Below are 16950 nucleotides of genomic sequence, written 5' to 3'. Positions count from 1 at the left end.
TGATCGTAGTTGGCGGGTGGGTGTGTAGAAGGACAGTCTTGTGTTGAGGCATTCGGGTCCTAGGTCGTAAAGGGCCTTGTGTGCGTGGGTGAGGAGACGAACCGTTATTCTCTTGTTGACGGGGAGCCAGTGGAGGTCTTTCAGGTGACCGGAGATGTGAGCTTGACGGGGGGATGTCCAGTATGAGTCTGGCTGAGGCGTTTTGGATGCGTTGGAGTTTTTTCTGTAGTTTGGCTGTGGTTCCGGCGTAAAGGGTATTTCCATAATCCAGTCGGCTAGTGACCAGTGCGTGGGTGACTGTCTTTCTTGTTTCGGTGGGGATCCAACTCTCTGAGATGTGTGTGGAGGCACAATGTAAAGGAAGTATTGAATCTTAACTTCCTGATAACAATGAGTTCTACAGAAGGTGGAGTCAAGACTCACTGTTCTCTGAACCCAGTCAATTTTGGGATTATGTTTCTCAATACAAGGGATACCAAAAATTATTTCAAAAGCCGAAGTATCAATGAGATCAAACATTAATTGTTCCGTATGTCCATTTTCACTAACTAGAGTTAGTAGTACTGTGTGCGAACGAATCAGACCTGATGATAAAGCTGTACCGTCCACTGCCCTAACTGGTTCAGGTACTTCCTTGACAATATGTGAGATATTAAATCTTTTGGCCAGGTTTAAATCAAAGATATTCCCTGTAGCCCCTGAGTCAACTAGAACTGGTAAGACATGTATTTGTTGTATAGTTACAATGACGGTCATTAGATCATCATGTGTCTAGCAATACTAGTCTTAGTGTTTGGAACCCTTTTTGAGATCTCTGGTTCTACTTCCCTCAAAGAAATGATCTCTACATTCTTTGAGAAACTTTGTTTCCCAATTCGGTTTGCTCTGTCAGAGCCACCTCATTCTTTTTCTTTGGTTTTATTGTGCAATCTCTGTCAAAATGACTACTTTTGCCACAGTATAAACATAATTTTTCTCTTCTACGTCTTTCTTTTTCTTCTGAAGAAAGTGGCCCCCTGATTCCCCCTATTTGCATTGGTTCAGGATCACTAGACTTTTCTTCCTTGACCTTATCTCTTTTTTCAGTTTTAAAACGCCATGGTCTAAATTCTCTTTTTAGTCTAAAATCTGTTCTTGTTTTTTCTCCCTTTCTCTCAGTTAAACGATTATCCAATTTTACCACCAAATCATCAAACTCCCCGTAATCATTTGGCAAATCGACTATATGGGCCAAGGAATCTTTCAAATCCTCTGTTAATCCAAAATAGAACAAGGATGTACATTTTTCTTCGGACCAATGGATCTCAGAAAGAAATCTGTTAAAGGTTGTGATCTAACTAAGTAAATATTTTGTTCCTTGACGGAGATTTAGTAATTCATTGTCACTTGACTGAACAAAAACATGACAAGAAAACATTTGTGTCATGGCGTCTTTAAATTGCAAAAAACACAGTTGATGGACAGAATGCAGAACAATGTCTTACATTCACCCCAGTACAAAGATCTGGGCCTAAATCCATCGTTTTTTTGCACTCCACGCCACACTAGGTCAGACAATGGCTATATGCAAATCAGCCTTGACCCTGTGCTTCATGGGAACAGTCCGCCCGAACTACCAAGCCATGTCTTTCCTAGACCTGAATCAAGCATCCAAGGACCGGTTTCTGGCTATCAGCCTTCTTCAGCCTGGATACCTTGACTCCACTGATGTGGAGAGCCTGGGACTCACGTCTGAGCATACCCAGCCCAGTCGGGGTGAAAATTGCAAAAAACACAGTTGATGGACAGAATGCAGAACAATGTCTTACATTCACCCAGTACAAAGATATGGGCCTAAATCCATCGTTTTTTTGCACTCCACACCACCCTAGCTCAGACAATGGCTATATGCAAATCAGCCTTGACCCTGTGCCTCATGGTAACAGTCCGGCCCGAACTACCAAGCCATGTCTTTCCTAGACCAGAATCAAGCATTCAAGGACCGGTTTCTGGCTATCAGCCTTCTTCAGCCTGGATTGCTTGGTTACGTCCATCACACCCCCTTTTGTACCGCTTTTGGCTGCCATAAGTGTGGCAGGGTATGCTCAGATGTGAGTCCTTTGCTCACTTTGCCACTGGATTCAAGCAAGCCGGGCTGAAGACGGCTGGAATGCCAGAAACCAGTCCTCAGAAGCTTGTTTCCGGTGCAGATAAGACATGGCTTGGCAATTGTTAATGTTAATGTTAATGTTAACTGGTATTTATTGAGCGCTCGTACGCCCGGAGGCTTCATGGCGCTATAGGACGGAACAGGGCACGACAGTCATTTGATAAAAAAGAGGCAGCTCAAGGGTGTGCCTGAGAAAAGAGCCAGGTCTTCAGAAGATGTCTAAAACTGAGGAGATTGTCGCTTAGTTTTAGGTGAAGGGGGAGGGAGTTCCAGAAGGCAGCTGCAAGATGGTCAAAGCAGCTGCCTCCGAGACGTTTCCTCTTGTACGACGGCACAGTCAACAGAGATTTATGGGTGGACCGGAGATGTCGGGAAGGATTGTATTTATGGAATAGGTTCCTAATGAATTGGGGGCCAGTGTCGTGCAGGGATTTGAATAAAATGCAGCCCGCCTTGAAGGCCACACGTTGTTCCACCGGCAACCAATGTAGTTGTTTCAGGCCAGATCTAACTGATTGCCTTCTGGGGATGTTCAGAAGAAGTCTGGCTGCTTGATTCTGAACCAGCTGGAGGCGTTTAAGCTCTCCTTTTGGGAGCCCAAGGTAAAGACTATTGGAAAAATCCAGTCTGGATAAAACCAAAGAGATGACGATCTGAGTAAGGGCGGAAAAGGAAAAAAAGCGTGCAATTTTTAAAAAATTTTTCAGCTGAAAAAAACTGGAGGAAACGACTGTTCCCACCTGTTTCTTCAGGGAAAGATCTTCACTGATGTGGATGCCCAAACTTTTTACCGAAGATGACTTAGACGGAGGGGCACCCATGCAGGAGGGCCAGAAGCTGGGATTCCAACTATGTATACTCTGTCCAGGCAAGACCAATTCGGTCTTTCCTGGGTTGAGTTTTAAATGATTGCAGCTCATCCAACTCAGAATGTGGGACATGGTGTTTTGAAATTCTACCACTGAGTCCTTGGTGTTAAGGGGGAAGATGAGCTGCAAATCATCGGCATAGTTGAAAATGGTTACCTTGGCGTTTCTAAGAGAAAACAGAAGAGGACGCAGGTATAAATTAAAAAGTAGGGGGGACAGCGAAGAGCCTTGAGGCACTCCGCAGTTGGTGGATATGGTGGGGGCCGTAAAGGTACCCAGTCTGACCGATTGAGTTCGGCCAGAAATGAACGAGCGGATCCAACTCAGAGCTGGACCTCTGAGGCCAGCCTGCTCGACACGGTCGACCAAGATGGTGTAGTCGACCGTGTCGAACGCAGCGGAAAGATCCAATAGCACCAAGGCCTGGTGGATCCCCTCGTCCGCATTCCGTCTCAAAGAATTCTGCACCGAAAGAATAACTGCTTCGGTTGAATGGCAAGGGCGGAAGCCGGCCTGGTTGGGTGCAAGGTACTCAGATTTCTCCAAGAAAGCGGAGATACTATCACAGACATGGGATTCCAGAAGTTTGGCGCAGTAAGGCAACAGAGAAATGGGCCTATAGTTAAGTGGGTCTGATGGGTTGGCTCCTATCTTTTTCAAAAGGGGAATGAGTAGGGCTTTTTTAAAGTTACTTGGAACTTTCCCTTGGGTGAGTGATCCGTTCAGCAAGGGAAGTAGACCCTCAGGAATGAGGGTGCCTACTTCTTTCAGAATGAAAGGAGGACCGATGTCGTCAGGGGATCCTGATTTAACTTTGGTAAGAAGCTTGGATAAGGTAACATTATCAATAAGATGGTATGAGATCAAGGTGGCAGGATTGTGAGAAACATCGGAGAACAAAAGAGATGGCTGAGTGGTGGAGATGCTCTGTTTGATGGTGCAAATTTTGTCAAAAAAGAAAGAGTTGAGTGAATTGCAAAGTTCCTGGGTGGGAGTTATCGGAAGGGAGGTTCTATCACTGGTACTAAGATTTTCTACTATATTGAATAGTTCTCTGGATTTATTATTAGCTTTGAGTATTTTTTCAGAGAAATATTCAGTTTTGTGTTTCAGGATAAGCTTGTGATAGTCCCTGCGAGCTTTACGGTAATTATCCTTGTCTTGCTCTAAATAGGCAGTGCGCCATTTTCGCTCCAATTGACGGACCTCAAGCTTAATGTTTTTCAAAGTAGGTGTAAACCACTTGTGTGCGTCGTTGGGGCGGGAGCGAAGAAAGTTGGTGCAGGGAGCATGAGCATCAGCTGCCTGAAGTAACCAACCTGAAAAAGCTTCTTCCATTTTATCAATGCCCTGGTCGAATGAGGGAGGGGAGGAAGATAAGGATTCAATAAAGGTGGGAATGTTGACATTTTTCCACAGTCTAGTTTTACCTCCTGGCTGAGGTTGGGACCTTCTGCTGTTTACTATGGTGATGGTAAAGTTAATCAGGTAATGGTCCGACCAAATGCAGGGCATGATGGAATTAATAGCAAGAGGAATGTTTTGGGACCAGATTTGGTCTAAGCTATGCCCTTTATCATGGGTAGGAAGATGGATGTGTTGAATAAAATTCATATAAAATAACAATTCTTTAAGACTGGCTGCCTGAGGATCAGACTCAATAGAGTCCAACCATAGATTAAAGTCTCCTAGTAATACAATTTTGCCATGGGAGATGGTCAGGGATGCAAGCTCTTCAGCAAAGGATGTGATGAATGAGGGCGAAGTTTGAGGGGGACGGTATAGAAGGATCACAAGTAATGATCCTAGGTCAGTATTCAATTTAAAAAGCAGGTTATCGCATCCTGTCAAATCTAAAGATGGTAGAGAGGAGACTTGATGAGAGCTGCGAATAATCGCAGCGACACCTCCGCCTCTTTTGCCGGCGGGTCTGTCAGCGTGCAGGATGTAGTAATTCGAAGGAACAGCAGCTAGGATGTCAGGCAGGGATCCTTCATTGAGCCAGGTTTCAGAAAGAAATAAAAAGTCTGGCTGGTCGGCCTGGAGCAGAAGGAAAATGTCAAGATGGTGTTTGACCATAGACCTGGTATTTAAGTATAGGCATTTAAGCGTAGTCGCCGAGTTATGAGTGGTGGCAGAAGACGGAGTTGAGCTATGTTTTGAAATTTTGGCATGGATGTATTCAGGCTTCAGAATGCCATATGTGGCCGCACGTTTTAAGGTGTGGGCGGGCGGGGCAGGTACAGCACTGTCTGGGGGTCTAAGTGACAGCAAAGTAGAAGAGGAGTATTTAATGTTTGGTCCAGGGGTCGTGGCCCCAGGCCCCAGTCTGCCGCGGACGGGCGCAGACGGGCTTGACTTATGCGCGACTTCGGCGCGCATTCGTCGCGCCCGCTGCGCTCGTCCGCTGCGCTCCTGTATGCACATTGTTTATAAGGCCTGCCTCCCGGGAGAACTAGACCGCTAAATCCGGTCCAGCTCCACCCAAGATGGCGGACTGTTCCCATGAGGCCCAGGGTCAGACTGATTTGCATATAGCCATGTCTGAACTGGGGTGGCAGAGTGGGCTAAAGAACGGTGATGGATTAAACCCAGATCTTTTGACTTGGTGTGAGTGTTTGATTGATTCAGATGCTCCGTCCATCACCACCCCCTTTTGTACTGCTTTTGGCCGCCATAAGTGTGGCAGGGTATGCTCAGACGTGAGTCCCTTGCTCACTTTGCCACTGGATTCAAGCAAGCTGGGCTGAAGACGGCTGGAATGCCCGAAACCGGTCCTCGGAAGCTTGTTTCCGATCCAGGGAAGACATGGCTTGGCAGTTCGGGCTGGACTGTTCCCATGAGGCACAGGGTCAGACTGATTTGCATATACCCATGTCTGAACGGGGTGGCAGAGTGGGTCAAAGAACGGTGATGGATAAAACCCAGATCTTTTGACTGGGTGTGAGTGTTTGATTGATTCAGATGCTCCGTCCATCACCACCCCCTTTTGTATGGCATCTTTAAAGGCATTATAATTTTGTAAAAGAGGATAATTTTTATCAACTAATGGAATTGCCTTATCTGCCGCCACTCCACCTAGGTAGGAGATTATGAAGGCTGTTTTGGTGGAATCAGAATTAAAATCTGAGGTTTGCAAAGAAAATACAACTGACATTAGTTTATAAATGCTGCAAAATGAGAGGTATCCCCTGAAAAACGCTCAGGATTAACTAGAGGAACATGTGTAGGGGTAACCACTGTCATTTGGACGTTAGAATCAGTTTTATGCATCACTGGACCTTCTGAAGAAAAGATTGTAGTACCAAATTTAGATGGTGATAAGATCGGACGTTTTTCAGGACCTTTAGGATCTCTCCATTGCATAAAACCTACTTTGATTTTGGAAAATTCTTCCCTAAGAACATAATTCTCTTGCTTTAATTGTTGCATTTCTATTTGGAGAGTTCTCACTATTTCAGACAACTCTGAAGAATCTTCGGGTAGGTCCATTTTTGTTGATCTCACAGAGAAGAGGTGTAGTGTCTTAGTCTTCTGTCACGACAACCACTCACCTAAACTCCTGTTTCTTCTCTAGAGAGATGAACAAACCCAAATCCCTTCAAAAAACCAATTGAGCAACACAGATGAATAAACTCTGCCATTTCAAAGGGCTCCCAAAGGGAAAGGGGAATTGGGAGACAAAGAGACAAGAGGAAATTTTGATTGCGTGTTGCTGCCTGTCAGTCTTTTCTTTAGCTATTACACGGTACCTTCTATCTGGCAGCTCTCAAAAGTGTCTAAACATATGATCAGAAAACAGAGATTATATTTCAACAATAGCACACTTCAGAAAAGTTTACCCAAATTGTTTAAGGCTCTCTTACTATGTTTACCTAAGAACAATTATTGCTGCACCCAAGATAAGTATTCACAACTTCTAGATATTCACAGTTCTTTTGATAAGCACATATCTCTTGCCCTGTGAAGAAATATAAAACTTAGACACTTTAACAAATACTCTCTTTTTAGAAATACAATTGTGTCCTTGGACTGTACTATATCCGGCTATAGTGGAGTGGTGTGGCTCACTGGTTAGAGGCGGCAGACCCGGAAGCAGAGAACAGCCCGGGACCAGGGTTCAATTCCCGATGCGGCAGGGTTGTGGACCAAGGTCAGCGGACTTGATAATTCTCGCCTCGGTGCCTACTCTAACCAGGGATCACACTCGGCAACTCTGGGCATTAGCTTGCCTCATCTCTACAACGGCCACCCACATTCGCCGGGGGTGCCTGGTTTCACCTTGGAGATGCCCAGCAGGGACCATCTCACAGGGATAGCCAGGACGGGTTCCCCAGCGGTCTACAGCGCCACGACGCCTCAGGGCAGCAGTGCGCTTTACAAGACACATTACATTACATTACATTACCTTTGTTTTGTGGTAATTCTTCTTACCACTATATCTTAAGGTAAACAAAAGTCTGTATTAATTGTTCAAGTCTTTCTTTAGAAATAACTATGTGAAAGTTAGAGTTTGTTCTCTTCTGCTAATCTTGATTTTATGTATCAACAAGGAGCTCTTTGGTTGTTCGTAATGATCAGCCTTTGTAAATTCCCAAAATAGTACACATTGATGTATAACAAATGCGCTCTGTATTCAGCGAGTCACTTATCTGTTTGTTTCTCTTTTATTTTTCAGGTTTCCCCAGCAACTGCGAGCCTTAGAAAGACGTGCGATTCTCTGGGAGCCAAGGAGCCTTCCTCTGAAGTTCGTGTCGAGGAAGTGACGAGGGAATCAGATCCGGAATGCAGGAAATCTGGAAGTAGTCTGGGAAACAAGATGCGATGTCCGGACCGGCAGGAGTGCAGGTAAGGAGTCTTCTTCCGACAAGACTAAGCATCGGATACCAAGCGTGAGTGGCTTAAATAGGGTTTCTTCAGCTGCGTGAGCTGCATGAGCAGACTTTCAGTGAAGGCACGTGTTAACTGAAAGGTGACGGTTTTCCAACTTGCGCATGAGAAAAAAAAGCCTTGTGCAAGTCAATGACGCTAATAACAAAACATGTGCCTGTAATGCTTCTTTGACAATGTACATTTTTAAAGAGCTCAAACATATGTGAATAACTACACTGTTGACAAAGTAAATTCAGCACAGGAAATTTAAAGTACATCACAATTCAGGTTAAACAATATGAACTTAGGAACACTTAGCATGAAATGAGTTGTGCGTGACCGTGACACTAGAGGCCAATAGATGCAGCACAGTAAGCAGCTTTGCCTGCGGAGGGATGTTGGTGGTCCGCTGTGTTGGTACCATCAGCATGTGGGCCATGGTGTTCAGGATGTGGAGGATGCTTTTGAGCCGGTAGTGGGCAATGATATCTTCTGGTGTTTGTTAGGTGTGTGAGGCTGGTGTGTTTTCTGAAGTGCTGCTGTGTTTTTCTGCGCTGCCTCTGTGTTAGTCTGGGTTGGGGGGACGGAGGGTCCGGGGGTGGTGGGAATAGTGGTGGTGGTGGTGGGTGTTGTGGCCCTGTTGGGCGTCGGAGCTGCATGATCAGTAGCTCCATAGCATGTGTTGTTCTTCAGGAGTGGCTCTGGGCTGGGCTCCCTTTTTATGGTGCAGGTTGGCGTCCGACCGAATTTACACCAGTTAAGAGCAAGTGTTAGATCCCTGCTGCTAATGCGCCTTATCGCCTGTTTTGGGATCTTATCACCTATCTATCTGGTCATTGAAAATGTTGCCGAGTGGTGTTTATGCTCCTTTTTGCACGGGAACGCCTACTCTGCATATCATTTGCGTTAGTTGCGGGGGTCATCTGTGGCGATGTTTTTTACTGCTGCTAACTCTGGTAAACTATTGCTATGGGCTGTTAGCACCAACTTGTGAATGGGGCGATAATTTTATCACCACTTTGGCTGTGATAAAGTGCTGTTAACTCTGCAATAAGTCCTTGAGAATGTGCCCCTATCTTTCTTAACCTTGGCAATACTCGTTGACTGTCAACTGCTAAGCTTTATCACAAACACTTACATCTGACTAGATGCTTTTCCAAGTTTTCTGTTTAATCAGGAAATTAACCCAATAAAATCCAACCAGATTTAAAATGTTTAACAGTGAATGTTGAATTTTAGCAAGGTAGCATATTAGAAATGTATGGATAGACTGTAAGGTGGTACAACAAACATTATTTTCTTTGTAATATTTCCCTTCAAAACATTCAGTGTAAATTGTGCCAGCATTACACAATGAACAGGAACTGAATAACAGGAAGGAGTGCAAGCGTTTATGAACACAATTAGGCTCAACAAAGACACCAATGACACAAGCTTAATTCACAAACAGAACAGGCAGAGCCTAATTTGAGTCGGTGGTTGCCGGTAGTGAAACCCACTCTCATCTTTCCTCATCAGACGTTTCTCGAGAGCAAGAGACGGTATACAAAGAACTGAAAGAAGAAGAAAATGATCACAAATGGAGACACCAGAAGCCTACAAGGGTGAGAGAAAGGCTTAAGGAGTATCTGTGAAATGAGTTAAAGAAGCCTGAGGTGAATTCAGAACTATGCAGCCTTGGGATTGAGCACACTTGCAATTAATAGCGCTGATCATGGGTGTCTGTGTAGCGCTTTGATTTTACAAATGAGGCATTGAGAATCGGGGTGGGCGGAATTTACGGAATCACGTTACTCAAATCTCCGCGAAACTGTAAAATATCTCTGCGAACACCCAGAAATTCTGCGAACATGCGTAATTGCTTGTTCGCAATGCTTTTTTAGTGTTCAAAATCTCTGTTTGCGTGCTCGGGGAGAAATATCTTGCGAATACGCATTTGAGAACGCGAACGAGCAAAAAATGTTGTGAAGTAGTGGAACGCACAATTTTGGGCAATTTCGCAATCTCCGCGGAACGCGAAATTACCCAAATTACCCAAATTCTGCAAAATCCGCTAATTCCGCGAACGGAACGGAATTTACCGCCCAGGCCTAATTGAGAATGGGTATAACAGCTATGTAAGCCAAACATAAGTGCCGGGGTATACTGTTTAGGCATTCTGTATGCAGAAAGGTGTGTGGCAGGCTATCAAAGCGCTTTTGTTTCTGCCTTTTGCAGAAGAAAGAGGATGAAATCAGGGACATACTTCCCCAAAGAGTAGAAACAGGAGAGAGCAAGGGGTGGCTGACACAATGAAGGTATTTCTACAGGGACCTATGGTTGCAGCATCCATCATTCCAGGTTTCCCTTTTCACACCCCAAACCTCCTCTGCAGGCCATCAAGCTCCATAGACCTCTAAAGGCACTGTAGAGCCTGCACTCATTAACCCACAGCCAGCTGTTAATAGAGGCATTACAGATCAAATGCTAGCTGCCCTAGGCTCCTAGTTGGCGCTCACTTTACCGGAGAAATCGCTGAAAGACCCCATCCTATATTGAGCTGGAGCCGCCTTTTAAAGACCTTTAGCTAATACTATGATATTCCAAGCTAGGTCAACCGAACACAAGATGACTGCTAGAAATTGAACCTCTAGTTGGCAGACATATGTACCCTGACGAAGTAGGGACTACAATCATAGTCAGGGTAAGTCACAACACAACCTAAATTATCCCATGCTCACCCTCTGGTAGCTTGTCACAGAACAGGCAGGCTTAACTTACAAGGTAATGTGTAAAGAATGTGTGCAATGGTAAAACTGACACACACATTCCTAACTTGTTTGCGCATTTTAAAATCTCACTCCACTCTCTATGTATATGATTGAAAGAAACACATCCTTCTATTTTTTAAAACGTTTTCAGACATGTATGTATGGGTTGTTAATGCATTCATTATTAAAACTCCTCAACATGTTTTCATATTGTTTGTGAACTTCTTTAAAGTTTAGACAAATATTACCATGATTAATAAGAAAGATTTCTAATGAAAAATACGAGTCATTTTCCTGACTTTATTCATATTCAAACTCGGTGTTGAACCTCCCTAGCCAGAGAACGGTCTGTGTTTTCTTGCTCCTGTCATGGTGCATGGAACAGTAAAAATAGTGTCCACACACCGGCTCTTTTAAGTTTGATCCATCGAACTGTGACAGACTGCCTGATAGGCAAGTTCAATACTGTTCAAACTGTTATAATCACCTGACACACAAAACAGTTACATACACGCATGATGTTCAATACACACTATCCAAGCAATAGACACACATAGCCCATGTGATACAAGCCCCCTCTCTCTACTCCTGGGCTAACACTCTCTTGAGACACACGTTCCTTCCACACATCCTCATAAAACACAGACATATCTGACTCTTTATACACTCAAATTGACGTACACTCCTGACACACCTCACAGATACACACTCTTCATCATGTCTGATACACACATTCCTTGTTATATACATAACCAAAATACATTATCCTTGAAACTATCAATGAAGGGGGGAAAAGCTCTGAGTGGGGAAATGCTGTAGTTTGTGCCCAGGAAGCTGTCCTTATCAATCGATTCTGGTGAAGATTTCTAACTTCAGAACTTAGTGTTTTTTTTGGGAAATTGAATTCCTTCAGCAGGGCTATAGCCGGAGAGGGTTCGGTGCCATTGGATGTTGTTTGGAGATTTGGTCTATGGGGTCAGAGTTGCTCATCTGGACAAGACTGTAACCGGAGCTTGGACAAAGTCAGGGCCACCGTTGATGCACACTCAGCAGACAGGCTTGGCAGGTTTGTCCGGGTCTTCAGTCAGTTCCCTATGCAAAAATCCTTGAAAAAGATTATTAGTCCCAGATTAAGGTTTGAGTATTCTCCTCAGCCAGGCTAGCTTGTATCCAGTGGCACATTGAGCCTGGAACTCGATGGATTTAGGCCCAGATCTCTGTACTGGGGTGAATGTTTGACATTGATCAGCATTCTGTCCATCAATCGTTCTTTTTGTATTTGTCGCCCTGAGTGGGACAGGTATGCCCAGACATGGGTCCAGTGCTCTCCATGCCACTGGAGTCAAGCTAGCCTGACTTATAAGGGGTGATGCCTCAAAGCCGGTCCCTGGACTCTTACTTCCAGTCAACGGAAGACCTGGCCTGGTATTTCAGGGTGGACTGTTCCCATGGGGAAAAGGGTCAAGACTGATTTGAAGTAGTGTGGCTCACTGGTTAGAGGCGGCAGACCCGAGAGCAGAGGACGGCCCGGGACCAGGGTTCGATTCCCGGCGCGGCAGGTTTCTGGACCAGGGTCAGCGGACTCGATAATTCTCTCGCCTCGGTGCCCACTCTGATCAGCGATCACACTCGGCAACTCTGGGCATTAGCTTGCCTCATCTCTACAACGGCCACCCACATTCGCCGGGGGTGCCTGGTTTCACCTTGGAGATGCCCAGCAGGGACCATCTCACAGGGATAGCCAGGACGGGTTCCCCAGCGGTCTACAGCGCCACGACGCCTCAGGGCAGCAGTGCGCTTTACAAGACACATTACATTACCTTTGTTTTGTGGTAATTCTTCTTACCACTATATCTTAAGGTAAACAAAAGTCTGTATTAATTGTTCAAGTCTTTCTTTAGAAATAACTATGTGAAAGTTAGAGTTTGTTCTCTTCTGCTAATCTTGATTTTATGTATCAACAAGGAGCTCTTTGGTTGTTCGTAATGATCAGCCTTTGTAAATTCCCAAAATAGTACACATTGATGTATAACAAATGCGCTCTGTATTCAGCGAGTCACTTATCTGTTTGTTTCTCTTTTATTTTTCAGGTTTCCCCAGCAACTGCGAGCCTTAGAAAGACGTGCGATTCTCTGGGAGCCAAGGAGCCTTCCTCTGAAGTTCGTGTCGAGGAAGTGACGAGGGAATCAGATCCGGAATGCAGGAAATCTGGAAGTAGTCTGGGTCAAGACTGATTTGAAGTAGTGTGGCTCACTGGTTAGAGGCGGCAGACCCGAGAGCAGAGGACGGCCCGGGACCAGGGTTCGATTCCCGGCGCGGCAGGTTTCTGGACCAGGGTCAGCGGACTCGATAATTCTCTCGCCTCGGTGCCCACTCTGATCAGCGATCACACTCGGCAACTCTGGGCATTAGCTTGTCTCATCTTCACTAACGGCCCCACCAGACTGCCGGGGATGCCTGGTCTCACCCTGGAGATACCCATTAAGGGACCATCTCTCAGGGAAGCCAGGAAGGGTTTCGCAGCGGTCGAAGCGCCTTGGGACCCTCCGGGTAAGTAGCGCGCTATATAAATGCCTATACATTACACATGGCTGGGTGCAAACTAGAACGGCATGTGGAGAAAAAAAACTATGGATTTAGGTCCACATCTATGTACTGCCATGAATGTTTGACATTGATCAGCATTCTGTTCATCAATTGTTCTTTTTAAATATGTCAACCAGAGTGGGGCGGGTATGCCCAGACGTGGGTCCCATGCTCTCCACGCCACTGGAGTCAAGCTAGCTTGGCTGATGAGGGGTGATTCCCCGAAACTGGTCCCAAGATGCTTGTTTCCGGTCCAGGAAGGACCTGGCCTGGCAGTCGGGCTGAACGTTTCCCATGGGGAACTGGGTCAAGACTGATTTGCATATGGCTGGGTGTAAACTGGAATGGCATTGGGAGACAAACACAATGGATTTAGGCCCAGATCTCTGTACTGGGGTGGATGTTTGACATTGATCAGCATTTTGTCCATCAATTGCTCTTTTTGCATTTGTCACCCGAGTGGGACGAGTATACCCAGGCGTGAGTTCTGTGCACTCCATGCCACTGGATTCCCACTAGCCTGGCTGATGAGAGGTGTTGCCCCAAAACCAGTACCAGGATGCTTGTTGCTGGTCCAGGGAAGACCTGTGGCCTGGCAGTTTAGGCTGGACTGTTCCCATGGGGAACAGGTTCAAGACTGATATGCATATGGTTGGGCTTAAACTGGAATGGCACGGGGAGCAAAAGAACGACGGATTTAGGCCCAGATCTCTGTACTGGGATGAATGTTTGACATTGATCAGCATTCTCTCCTTCAATTGTACTTTTTAGTTAGACAGCAAAGCGATGCAATCCCAGGTGAGTTCTTCACCTGCCTGTGACAAGGTACGCGCTCTTTGAAGCTATTCAAGAAACTGTGCACAGCAAGAAAGCCATCCTATAAGGGAAAGGTCAACTTCTCCCCCCAAGGCCTTTGTCTCAGCTGTGGAACAAGGCTATTCAGCTTCTGGGTAACAGCTGCCAGCTCAGGCTTGTAGGCCTCTAGAGGCTTCAGGCAGCCGAAAAGTAGCTTTTTTAAAGTACCTTTTAGCAAAATATTTTTGCAAATCCAACTTCACTTATATTTGTGATAAATATTTTTAAAAGGCCAAGAAAAAACGTTTTATTTTCTTACTAAGAGGAAATAACATGCTCTAATATTAACGTTAATTCACAGTGCTTTTCTTTGGAACAGGTAACCCTGCTTCAGTGAAATTAGCTTCATATGCCTTTTCCTTGTAAGGAACTGTCTTATGTGAAGTTTTTACATGTCCTACTCTTAAATAACCTGTATTCTGTCTTAAGGCACCTACGGGTAATTTAGGCGTGAACATTTTAAAAAGAGGGTTTAAAACTGTCAAAAGGGGTTCTTTTGACCAGTTGAATTTGCAGTTTCAACTGCATAGCCAGGGTGCTGGTGAAGGTCTGCAGTCATGTTTTACATTGTTACTTTAATGGTTGCACAATATAGCAGTAGACTACTAGTGGTATTAAATTTAGAAGCCCTGGACATATATGGTATTATATGCTAGGGAATTATAGGTAAGTTAAATGTGCCAATTTGGAGTATAGCCAAATTAGAGACATGCACATGCAGTGGGGACAGTTAGCAGAGTCCTAGTGCACAGAGTCAAAATAACAGCAGCATCAGTCCCAAAAAATGGGTTTAATTATGTCAAAATTAAGCTATATCATAAACTAAAATGCCCAACATCACATAGCAATTTCAAAAGTATAATATGGCCATTTGTTTCAGCACCATAGACAACAATCAACAAAAATGCAAGTCCACGTGAAAACTACAATAGACATACATACCTCTAATCAAACAACCTCATTGCCATATTGGCATGCCATTCATCACATGGTCACATGCCACCATCACAAATCCACCCAACCTTAATCATATGTCAACATAATGACCACTCTCCATTTACAAATGCTCTACAGTGTCTATATCAACATTTAAACCAACATACAACCATTCATGCACAAGTATATGTTAAAACACAACCACTGAATCACACTGCTACAATCAATATGGCAAGTTTATATAACCACTACCACCAACATATATTCATAATTACACTTTTTAGTGCTGACTCACCTCCAATCATACACCCAAATAACCATACTTTAATCTTCCATTCAATGTCTAAAAGAAAAACACCAACCATCAGAAAGGTATTCACATATCATATAAAACCAAACACCAACCATTATATGTACACACAACCACCATTGAATGCCAAACCCGATAAAACATCCACCAAAAGTACTATAAGACATATAAACAGCCATATTCATATGGCAACACCTAATGAGATATGATCATTCACCCACTATTAAATGCCTACACACCCACAACCATATACCCGCATAGCAATTACTATTCACCCACAAAGCCACCATCAAATGTTATGCATGGTCCATTATACACCCTCTCATTCACCGTCTAAAAGTTATCTGCCTTCGTAGTTAAATGTAGTGAGACCATCCTACACTTGTTAATTCCTAGATCATCTGCAGATTCATAAACCCATGGATGACTTGTGAATCCATTCAAAATAATAAGCATAACTGGCATAATAAATGAAATAGAGTATAAGTTGGCAGCGTTAACGTACCCTACTCCCAGGCCCAGAAAGTGAGGCCACATAAGGACCCCACCTACAAACAACATTCACAAATATTTTTATTCTGCTATTCATAAATTTAGAGTCAGATTTGTATATCTTGGATCTTCCCCAAACCCAGAGGATCCTCCATATTTTCTGTGGATCTGTAAATGTTTGAAATCAATAAAATGACAATTGTTTGGCACACCTTAGCTGCACAGGGCCAATGACTGTATGCTACAGTTTTGGTCTCACAAGCAAGTTAAAAGCACATCCTGTCTCTAGCCTTGCTCCTGATTCACCCTCTGTAGCTCAGGACGGAAGCCATAGGTTTGGTACAAGGTCAAGTCAAAGGCCAGGCTCTGAGACCAGCCCCTGCTGGGCACGGGCATGCACAGCAGGAATTGGCAGTGAGCCATGTAATGTGCCCAAACCACATTGTGCATGGCCAAAGAATGTGCACAGCAAGGGTTGGACCCCCTTGAGTTTTTGGATGCCGGGCCTGGCCAGTTGTAAGCACCTGCAGCAAACACACAGTGTATTATCAAATGTTTTTACTTAGCAGGAGGGCTCGCCACATATACAGGTTATGGCACACATCATGTCCTTATGACAGCCTTTGGTTACTCATAGTTTGTTGGCCTCAGAGTCTGTCAGAAGCTATGCAGCCAGCTTACAATGCACACAGTAAAATGCTATGTGTAGAGGATATTGTCCTTCCAGGGGATATTTGGGCTCAAAACCTAGCAGTTGTCCATTCACTTTGGTCAAACCATGCTATGCAAAGCCAAATACAATGTGCAATTGCAAAGTCCTTGCTTTAATAGAATGTAAAGATTGCTCTGTGTAAAACAAAAGATTGTCTTAAAAAAACACAGTTAAAATGAAGCTTTAGTTACATTTGGGCAGAGCACATAACGTTTCAAAAACGTTCGCTTGAAAATAGACACCTAAAATACAGATGTGGTTATACATTAAGACAAAAAAGACACAGAAAATCACCACATCTGTTTAGCTCCACGTGTTATAACTTGAACGCTAGCCATGCAAACCATAACTGAATAACTGATAATTAATAGCTGACAAATGTTAGGTGAGTTACAAAATATGATAATGGATATGACAAA

Source organism: Lissotriton vulgaris, chromosome 10 (assembly GCF_964263255.1).
Source record: "Lissotriton vulgaris chromosome 10, aLisVul1.2, whole genome shotgun sequence".
NCBI lineage: Eukaryota > Metazoa > Chordata > Amphibia > Caudata > Salamandridae > Lissotriton > Lissotriton vulgaris.
This window is presented reverse-complemented; position numbering follows the sequence as displayed.